At 38.0% G+C, this 11657-nt stretch overlaps 1 protein-coding gene across 1 annotated transcript in view; it reads right to left on the bottom strand.

Annotated features, from left to right (window-relative positions):
• LOC135203212 (uncharacterized) overlaps positions 1–8405 on the bottom strand; it is an 88413-nt gene extending 80008 nt beyond the window's left edge. The window contains exon 1 of the mRNA XM_064232966.1: positions 8269–8405. The gene's annotated coding sequence lies outside the window, so the exon portion shown is untranslated. The remainder of the gene's footprint in view (positions 1–8268) is intronic.
• Positions 8406–11657: the final 3252 nt, after the last annotated feature.

Genomic DNA, 11657 nt, shown 5'->3' with positions numbered 1-11657 from the left:
GCAATCGAGTTTTCTGTACAGCGTATAATGCTGTATGAAACTCTCAGTCACGGCCCATGGGACTTTCAGCAACAGCCCGGTGGTAAACTTTGTTATTGGTACATATTGCGGTGCCAGACGCATGATCATGGTTAACTGTAACCTTAAATGAGATATAAACTACTGAGGCTAGAGGGCTGCAATTTAGTGTGTTTGATGATTGGAGGGTGGATGATCAACATACCAGTTTGCAGCTCTCTAGCCTCAGTAGTTTTCAAGATCTTAGGGCGGACGGATAGACAGAAAGCCATCTCTATAGTTTTCTTTTACAGTAAACTATATATAAAAAAGCTCAGAATAAAATTAATTACCAATATTTCTAACACTTGATTTTAGACAATCATGGGAAGCATAAGAAGAAAAATAAAAAGCAAGTCTAGTAGTCAGCATGACCAAGTAGTACAATAACTCCAGTAACATAAATTAAAAGAACATCTGTTGTTACAACACAGAGACGAAGTTGCCACATCTCTTCCACTGACGTTGGAAGATGATGTGGCATCTTCATCTATAAAGTAGGACAATGAAATAATTGCCCAGAAAATAACGAATAAGAAAGGTGTGATAAATGGGTAACCACACGAAGGAAACGAAGCACCTTTCGTGGTTGGATTTAAAGCTCGTGTTAGTGTTGGCAAGACCTTTCAAGTTCTTATATAAAAATGTCATCATCTCTGAGCCAAGGCCGGGGACGTCATGCTACTCTTCAAGACCAAACAATCCAGATCTCAGTATATAATAAATACATATGTATATAGATACATATATATATCATACACACACACCACACACACACACACACACACACACACATATATATATATATATATATATACATGTGTGTTATATATATCAGAAAAAGTAACAAAACAGAGTGCAAGAAATTTTGCTTTAACTGCAGTGGCTTTTGACTAAAAATGACTAGGCTAAAGATCGTACACTCGGCTGTTTCACTCTCCCCTTGGCCATATACAATGTATTTATTCCATATCACGTTTAGTATGACAGAGATAGCAGTTACACAAACACATACCCACACACATACTACACATTATATATATATATATATATATATATATATATATATATATATATACATATATAAAGTATTGACTATTTCATCTAATAGTAGACTTTTAAGAAATTTGGCATTTAAAACATTAATAATAATGATCACAAGTATAAATAGATTTGATCTATATTCCTGTGTGTGGAGTGTGAAGTAAACTTTTTGTTTTGAAAGTATTTAGAGAAAATATTCAGATTTGAGGACTCTCGAAGGATTATTCACTTGCATAGCAACATTCCACAGAATGGAATGCGCATAAGAATCAAGGAGAGCAGAAGACAACTCATAGAAGTTATACAAACACATACCCACATATATACACATATATATATGTATTGATATACACCTCCAATTTTGGCAAACTGCAAGTCAGAATGTTAATCTGAGGCTGATTTCAATTCTGAATAAAAAGAGGAATCTAGCTCCCTGTTTTAGTGGTGACGGAAATATATACATCAATTCCCAGGTTTTCTGACTCTCATCACTGAATATAGTAGGTGTTTGATATTTAAGTGTCCGCCGATTTATCTCTAATGTTATAACTTCCTTAATGAGTTGTCTTCTGCTCTCCTTCTTGATTTCTTATGCGCATTCCATTCTGTGGAATGTTGCTATGCAAGTGAATATCCTTCGAGAGTCCTCAAATCTGAATATTTTCTCTAAATACTTTCAAACAAAAAGTTTACTTGACACTCCACACACAGGAATATAGATCAAATCTATTTATACTTGTGATCATATTATTAATGTTTTAAATGCCAAATTTCTTAAAAGTCTGCTATTAGATGAAATAAAGTCAATACTCATAATAATAAAGTTAGAAAAAGATGCCCATCAAACAAATGACTCTAAAAGACCATGGAACGACGATCATTACCATCACCATCCCTGTGTGCCTTTAAGATCCCTCTTGAGTCTGTTTAACGGTCGAGAAACTAAGTATTCCTCGAGTTTGTTTGACGGCCAAGAAGAAACTAAGTATTCTTCAAGTCTCTTTGACTGTCAAAAAAATTAAGTATTATTCACCAGAATATTTCGATCTGTTGAACTGCTACAAGGAAATTGATTAGCCTCCCTTCTTGAGAGTTAAAGAGATTCCTTGGCTAAGTTTTCATATTTGGGGGAAGGTATATCGTTATTATTATTATTATAATTTCAGTAGATGAAACCTATTCACATGGAACAAGCACACAGGGGCCATTGACTTGAAATTCAAGCTTCCAAAGAATGTTGCTTTCAAACTCCCACCGCAGACCCACACACTGCAGCATTAACTGATCATGACGCAGAACCAACGAGTTTTCATCGCCCAGGGGGGGAGACGCGGACCCACGACGCCTGCGTGGCATACCACGACACTACCCGCTCTACCAGTGGACCCAAGTAACCCTCTAAAGGTTTACTATACCTAAGAAGACTGCCTGAGTATCGACATTTCCCATTTCCTTCTGCAATGGACGGAATATGAGAGAGAGAGAGAGAGAGAGAGAGAGAGAGAGAGAGAGAGAGAGAGAGAACCCTTTTACACATCCGAGGAAGATTTTAAAGAAGTCCGTGACCCACATTCCGGCAGACCTGTTTTGTTTCTTAAATGTAGCTGTCTTTCTTCTTCAACAGCGTGATATAGGCTCTTTAGATATTGGGCATTCTCGAGGGGTACCCTGCGACCCTTCCAACGTCTAGCCATGTCCAGACTTTTATATATTCGCTCTGGAGACATCACAAAATCAGCTATGCTCCGAAGATCTGTTCGAGGGAAGTTTTTGAGGAACATACAAAAGAAAAAAAAAAAAAAAGTACTGTAGTTATACATGATAATAAGAATACAGAAATGATCCAACGTCTTTGCCGCAGCCATGTCCAGAATTTTATATATTCGCTCTGGAGACATCACAAAATCAGCCATGCTTCGGAGATCTGTTCAAGGGAAGTGTTTAGGAACATACAAAAAGAAAAGCAGAACAGCACTGTAGTTATACATGATATAAGAATACAGAAATGATTAATGAGACTCACACTTGTGTGGGCACAAACACACACACACACACTTATATATGAATATATATGTATATGTTATGCTACATATATATATATATATATATATATGTATATATATATATATATATATATAGTATATATCTATACATACATACATATATATATATATATATATACATATATATATATATATATATATATTATATATATATATACATATATATATATGCAAATACACAGATAGTGTTCTCGTGTGTATGCGCACGTGCCACGCAAGACATCAGCGAGGATTTATAGCACCTGCAGGGGGTCTCTAGAAGCGAACACCTAAAAATTCCTAGAACTATTAGCGAGTAGATGACACCATAAGATTTCCGTGGCTGAATGCGAAATTCAACATTGCAGGGTAAGTGAAGAGCGGCTATTAGGTAGAGGGCTGGTGGGTTGAGGGGGGGTAGGGGGGGGTTGGTTGGTGGGGCTGTTGTGGTACGAACCTTAGGACACGTGAGCTCTGTAGGTGAGGAAGATAGAACGTGACTTTGGTCGTGTGTCTCCTATTCCTGCGAGAGAGAGAGAGAGAGAGAGAGAGAGAGAGAGAGAGAGAGAGAGAGAGAGAGAGAGAGGTTTCCCTTCATATATATATATATATATATATATATATATATATATATATATATATATATATAATATATATTTATATTACATCGCTATGGCAGTAAGCATGTGCATGCATGAATTATCACCCTATGAAGTGTCAGTCAGACGACAGGGAAAGAGATGCGCAATTACTCATTCGGATTTTTCTGGCGTCACAATGAGGAGATGCCTCTTAGATAAGTATGGAATACCAGGAGGTGGATGGAACACGAAGGAGAGGAAGACTTAAGAACAGGTGGAGAAGAGATTGCAATAGAGATGATATGAGGGAGAAGGGAGTAGGGGAGGAAATAACACAGGAGAAAGGTAGATGGAAGGGACTCATTAAAAACGGCGATCCCGAATAGGGATAAAGCTGGGAAGAAGAAGAAGAAGAAGAAGAAGAAGAAGAGGTATACCAGGAGTAAACGAGACAAGATTGGAGAGGTTCTCGTGGAGAGATTCTCGTGAAAATGTGTCGTGGAAGTAACTTTTTTGTCAGATCATGTTTCGGCACAGAGCAGAGGGAAGGACCCGCTCATTTATGTGAAGGTGAGAAAAAGAAGGTTGTAGATAAATCCGATCTTATCTGGTTTAAGCTCAAGTGACAACAAATACAAGTTTTAGTCGGAGGAGAAGAGAGTGTAAACTGAACTTGGGTTAGATTAAGTATATCTAAGTTTAACCAGACCACTAAGCTGATTAACAGCTCTCCTAGGGCTGCTGGCCCGAAGGATTAGATATTTTTCCACGTGACTACGAACCTTTTGGTTACCTAGCAACAGGACCTGCAGCTTATTATTGTGGGATCCGAACCACATGATATCGAGAAATTAATTTCTAATCACCAGAAACAAATTCCTCTACTTCCACGTTGGCAGAGAGGGGAATCGAACTCAGGACTACCGAATCGGTAGGCGAGCACGTAACACACTCGTCCAATGAGGAACTACTTGGGTTAGAAAACACCGAAGTGGAATGAATACACAAATTTCAAGGATGTGGGACATTTAATTAGAAAGGAGTCCATGTTGGTGTAGGAAAGTGGGAAGAGAGAAAAAAGTATTCGAAACTTTACGCCATAGATCGATGGTGGCCTATGTTTCTTTGGCACAATCGAGTTTTCTGTATAGTGTATAATGCTTTATGAAGCTATCAGCCTTGGCTCGTGAAACTTTAGGCTATAGCCAGTGGTGTCCTCTGTCGTTGGAACCCATATCGGTGCCAGACGCACGATCATGGGTAACTTTGACCTTTAATAAAATAAAAAAGACTAAGGATAGAGGGCTGCAATTTGGTATGTTTGATGATTGTAGGGTGGATGGTCATCATACCAATTTGCAGACCACTAGCTTCAGTAGGTTTTAAGATCTGAGGGCAGACAGAACAAAAAGCCATCTCAATAGCGCTCTTTTGCAGAAAACTGACAGCATTAGGTAGTGGGATGAAGATATGGGAAGTCAGGGGGAATTTGAGTAAAGACCTAGGAAACAATGAACGGGTCCTGAAGGAAAGAATTCCGAGAGAAAGTGAACGAAAAAAATGAATAAATAAAGGTGAAATTTAGAATAAATGAGGCGAATGGAGTCCTTTGTCGGTTTCAGTACCTTGAAGACTTGCTGAATGAAGAAGATCGACGAGACCCAGATCAGAGTGATGCAAGAATGAAGGACTTCGTGCAAATTAGATGTGAAAATGCTTCAAGTTGGGTCTTGTAGTGTGATTGGTAGCATGAAAATATAGGGGGTAGAATTTGTATGAAAAGAAGTTTTCATACTAGAGACGATGGAAGATGAAGAACACACACGAGAGAGAGAGAGAGAGAGAGAGAGAGAGAGAGAGAGAGAAGTCATTTCATTCCTTATAAATTTGAATTATTCAGAATTAACATAAACAGCAAACGATAAAATAACAGATTATTGCACGTAGTAGAAAGTAAACGTGTTCCATATATGACGGAAGACCCGGAACAAGATAAAAAAACAGCATTAATTTGTATGGGTCACATAATCTTTACTTGGCTAAAACCGGACTTAGTGCGACACAATAACAAATTTTAAGATGAACAGACTCGCAGAATTTTAATTTTCTAGAATGAACCGAAATATCTTAATACAATCCTTGCTTCATTTGGATGGCATCATCGTGTATAATCATCTTGGATTTTTTCATATATTTTGAAAACTTTTGCTTATTAAGTGGTCAGTCCTTTTGTGTGTGTGTGTGTGTGTGTGTGTGTGTGTGGTGTGTGTCACTGTGATACAGTGGTGCTAAAATAATACATAAAAATAAAGAATACCCTTGAAATGTAGAAGGACTAGTTATTTTTGAAAATGGTCAAAGTTGAAATTCTTGCGAAAGATGACGTTATTGCGTTATCTGACCTCCTTGATAAATATGTTGAATCCTTGTGAATAACAGAAACACACAATGAGATTTGGTTTTAACAAAAGACCTACCCTCCATAAAGGTTTGCCACTATATACTTATTGAAAACTGCTTTTGTAATATAATTTTCATATCGAGAATGGGCAACAGACACGTCAAGGTATCTCTGGGTTCAATGCTGAAAAAAGCGAGAAAAAACAAAACTACTCAGTTATCCTCGGCTATATTTAGACAAAATGCTAAAAAAAAAATAGAGCCTCTTTGGCAAGTTTTAATGGACGCGTTCTTCACAAATCCGGATCGTAGCAGATCGCGAGGCCAATTACAGTGTGTACTTCATACGAGAACCTTGCTTCACATACTAATTCGAGAACATAAAATGTTAAAAGTAAAGATTTTATTTCAGGAAAAAAAAAAAACATCAAACGAAAGACCTCGAATTCTAAATATGTCGAAATTCTACAGGAATCGGAGAGAACAGGACTAAATGAGATGAATAAAAACAGATCAAGTAAGTGACAACATTGGCAACAATTTCTCGTTCCTCTCCACCCCCCCACCACCCGTTGCTCACTCTCTCTCTCTCTCTCTCTCTCTCGATTTGGAATGCATGCCAAACGGGCAGGAAAAAATAGATACAAATATTCAGGCTGTTCTACAGATATATTGCTTCTCTCTCTCTTTCTCTCTCTCTCTCCTCTCTCTCCCCCTAAAACAAGCGATTTGGAATGCATGCCAAACGGGCAGGAAAAAATAGATACAAATAATCAGGCTGTACTGCAGATATTGCTTCTCTCTCTCTTTCTCTCTCTCTCTCTCTCACTCTCTCTCTCTCCAAAAGCGATTTGGAAAGCGTGCCAGTCGGGTAGGAACAAAGATAGATACAAATAATCATGCTATACTGCAGATATTGCTTCTCTCTCTCTCTCTCTCTCTCTCTCTCTCTCTCTCTCTCTCTCTCTCTCTCTCTCTGATTGCCAATCGACTAGGAAAAAATAGACGAAAAAAATCAGGCTTTACTACAGATATTGCTTGTGTTGTGTGCGTCTCTCTGTCTGTCTGTCTGTCTGTCTGTCTGTCTGTCTCTCTCTCTCTCTCTCTCTCTCTCTCTCTCTCTCTCTCTCTCGCTCTCTCTTCAATAACAATTAAAATTATGAAGACTAAGGGCGAGATACTGAAAGAATAGAAAAAAATTAAAATATATTTATACGCTATTTTGATCTGTTTGCCCCATGTATACAAACTAAACATACGAAGTGTGGTGTCCAACAGATTTACAAAAATGCTGAACCAACTAACAGACTTAAACAAACAAAACCATAAAGATACTAAAATCATAATATATTGATCTTTTTTCCCCCAAAAAAATATTAAAGGTAAACTAAATGTCAAACTGGAATAATGCGACTAACTGAGAGAGAGAGAGAGAGAGGAGAAGAGAGAGAGAGAGAGAGAGAGAGAGAGAGATCGCAAATTCAAGGTAACTGAGGGCTTACGCAAAACTTTAATCTGGTGGAATGTGTGACTCACAGGGAAGTTAAAAAGGCTGCGTTTTATTTTTATTTTTCATTCATTTGCAGTTTATTCGAAATATTTGCAATGGCATAGTTAGAATATTACCGTCGGTGATTAGATTTTAGGCATTGAAATTTAACGTACAAACACACACACACACACACACACACATATATATATATATATATATATATATATATATATATATATATATATAGTATATATGCATACGTAGTAACATTTCATACACGTATTGTATATGCAGACAATATATTCGTTATTTATTTATTTACCTGTGTATATATATATACATATCTATATAAACACGATCCTCATGAAATATAGGGAGAATTTTAAGTATACGTATTTTATGTATTTGCATGGATGCGCGCGCGCTCAAGAATCCATGACCACTGCATTTTACGACCAGTAATTCACATTTTCTTTTAACGAAATGTAACCACGACGGGGCAGGAGATGTTAGCGTTCTGTATGGAAAACGCTAGCAATTACAATAACAAGACGCGTTCTGAATACCATAACATACTACCTACCAAACCTCTCATATGAAATTCCTCATTGCTCGGAAAGTTTTTCCTTCCAGCAACTTGTCAACTACTCACCAGCCTGTAGGAGCCGTCTAGAGGTAACTCCTGCACTGCCAACGACAGATCAACCACTGATGACGATCCACTTGCAATCGAGAAAGGGAGAAACGGAAATGTGGTAATTTCTCCAGCCAACCTTGATGTTTCTCCCCAAAGCACCTTGACGCTGGTGGTCTCCAGACAGAAGTTTCATGTGACCAACCTTCCATTTGCAGAACGACAGTGGCCTTGTATAGGGCCTTGCGTCGTTGTACGTACGGGAACGCAAACAGACTGCAGAACGCGGTAATTGATGGACGGTCATGTTTTGTTGATTTTTTGCTGCAGGGGAACATCCGTAGCAAAGTTTGAGGGGGAAGGGGGAGTGAGGGATGCTCCATGTGATTTGCAGCACTTCCAGAAGGCTAAAGCCTGTGATACATACCTCTCTTCTACATCATTTTCTAACATACTGCCGTCAAGAAATTCCTCTTTCTCTTCGGTTTCTTCATTATTACGAAACTCGACAGACGATGAAAAAGTTGCAGATCGCATTCCAGCATAATTCTTCAAACATGAGGCTTCATTCACAGGGAAATGGAGGATACGTGGTCATGTAACCTTTACATGAAGGCAAAAAACTCTGACAATGACTAGGCCCATGTGCAACTCAGGGCTCTAGATTTCTCAAAGCTATTATTTGATATCATTTTACGTCAAGAATGGCGCGAAATTGCCACAATTTCCTACGGGTATGTTTAGAAATCTAGTGGTAAAGAAGGTCAGACCCTCGTTTTTTTTTTTCCATATTTACGACTGACATGACAGATATAATTTTCTTTTGCGTATTCTTTTTATGAAATGACTAAACTGCATGAGCGGCAACAGTAATAAAAAAAGGCAGGTATTGGTTCTTCCTGTCGAAAATATGTGGAACCTGAAATGTCTTTTTCACCTCAACAAAGCGTGATCCGACCTCCAGCCTAATCGGTGCGCGGGTTAAAATCTAGACTAACAGCGCCTTGTTTCACCAATGAAAATTGAAATGATTACGCTATATTCTATTAGAAATAATTGTTCTGTAATGATAATCATGCGCATTATTTATTTTTTACATTTTCATTTTAATAAGTAAATCATAAAATCTATCCTCAAATTCTTGTATCTTGAACTCAACGTTAAACCTTTTCCAGTCCTTTTTAGGCTTGACCATAGGGCTTTTCTACCCCCAGCAAGAAGAAGAAGAAGAAGAAGAAAAAGAAGAAGAAGAAGAAAAAGAACAACAACAACAACAAATTAGTTTGTAAGGCTTACTCCCCAAGTAAGCGAAAAAGGACCATGGTTTACGTATCGCCCTGTCAGTAAGATGGAAAGGAACCCATTTTTATGGAGAGACAAGGAAACGTAGTTTTCGTCCAAATTCGATGTCTGGAAACCAATTCAGAAGATCAAGAAAATTTTACATGCAATTGGAGTTTATTATATGGGGAATTACCTTGTAAGTCTGAAAAAACGGTTACGACTGCAACAATACAAGTCAGTTTTGTGAAGCCTGAAAGGTAATGTGTTTTAATTTTTTTTGACTCGGGGAGTAAGCCTACAAACCACTTTATTGTTTTTCTTGTTCTTGTTGGGGGTTAAGAAAGGTCTATGGCAGAGTCTGAAAAGGTCTGAAAAACGTGTTTTGCGTTGATTAAAAGATACAGGGATTTGACGATAGCATATTTATGATATTTTTTAGAATGAAAAAGTAAAAACAAATAATGGGCATGTTGAAAGTACAGAAAAACTATTTCTACTAAAATAAAGCTTATTTACTTTACGAGTAATTGTCGTTGGAAAAACAAGGCTCTATTTGATCGTGGATTTTAGCACCTTTTAACTTTCGTCAAGTTAGGAATATAAAGTTTACAACTTCTGCGTCAGGTGAAAATCTTGCACGCGTTCTGAATAAGTTGGAGGTCGAATCACGCCTTGTTTCTACCAAATTTAGTATAATAATGGACAAAGGACCCCATACACAGGGAACTGGGTCATGCCCAGGGGTAGATGGTGAGATGTCATACATGCTAGCAAGAAAATGAGATTAATTGTATTATAAACGCCTGCACTATCAAAACAGTGAGCATGTAATGAAATAAAAATACCAGTTAAAACACAAGATTCCCGACATAGTGATTAGTTTCTTCTCAGAGGTAGGAGTGAAAACAGTAATTAAGGAATCAATCGGGACATATACCATACAATGTCTGAATGCAGATGTAAATGTTCTCCTTACGAATCACTTTGAACACTGACTGCTTGAAAGGGCGTCTCCCAGCTTAGATACCCTTTAAGTGATAAAAGATTATTGACAATTAGAAAGATGGATCTAGGTAATACGTAGCACTAAGGAATTATGTAACGTGAAGAAGGGCCACTGAATTCCCTGCATACCACATATTAGCAGATCTCTAAGGCTATCAGAGAACATTGAAGGCAATTTGATAAGAGCATGGTGGACGAAGCAGACTGGTGACAAGAGCGCTCCACCATCAAATACCTAATGATATGAAATTTTGCTTGATTACACCTAGGAAGTAATAGTTACATAAACAGTCACTCCACGGCCAGCGTCCTAAATTCTGGGGCAATATCGGCCATCTACAAAGGGAATGAGGTTAGGTATATCTTAGTTTTAACAGACCACTGAGCTGATTAACAGCTCTCCTATAGGGCTGGCCCGAAGGATTAGGTATCTTTACGTGGCTAGGAACCAATTGGTTACCTAGCAACTGGACCTGCAGCTTATTGTGGAATCTGAACCACATTATATCGAGAAATGAATTTCTAATCACCAGATACAAATTCCTCTGACTCCAGGTTGGCAGAAAAGGGAATGAGGCAATGAAGTTCCATATATATGTAAAAATATAGATATTCGTAGGCAGAGAAAGGTGATGGCAGCAGCTAGGGAGTTATGGAGCAACATCCTCAGGATTGTCAAGGTATGGAAGCATAAAATAGTAGTGGAAGATGTCCCGAAGAGAAGAATGAGGGACACTGCACCTTATGAAGAAAGGACGCCACCGTATTGGACCACAACAGTCAATTTTACAAAACCCACTGAACCACAGGAAAGAACACGGGGGAAGTGTCGCATAAACAAATGAATAAAGACAATATCTCCCAGAAACATAACTATGAAATTTTGAGAGCAAAATAAAGTTAACTGAACGGTAAGCATAGAACACAGCCTTGATTTCTAAGATACAAATAACAAGAATCCTTAAAGAAGTCAGAAGGAGCCTCCAGACAGACGACCATTCAGTCCCTCTTCGGGAACTAGAAGGTGATATTGTCGAGGGTCGAAACTGCAAAAAGATATTTGGATGAACTTGAACTTAATATAGAATTTGGTCCTTCAGCGCTGAAACGGAAACTGA

The sequence above is a fragment of the Macrobrachium nipponense genome, chromosome 33 (assembly GCF_015104395.2).
Source record: "Macrobrachium nipponense isolate FS-2020 chromosome 33, ASM1510439v2, whole genome shotgun sequence".
NCBI lineage: Eukaryota > Metazoa > Arthropoda > Malacostraca > Decapoda > Palaemonidae > Macrobrachium > Macrobrachium nipponense.
The sequence above is the reverse complement of the archived record's forward strand: the minus strand, read 5'-3'. Positions and strand labels throughout refer to the sequence as shown.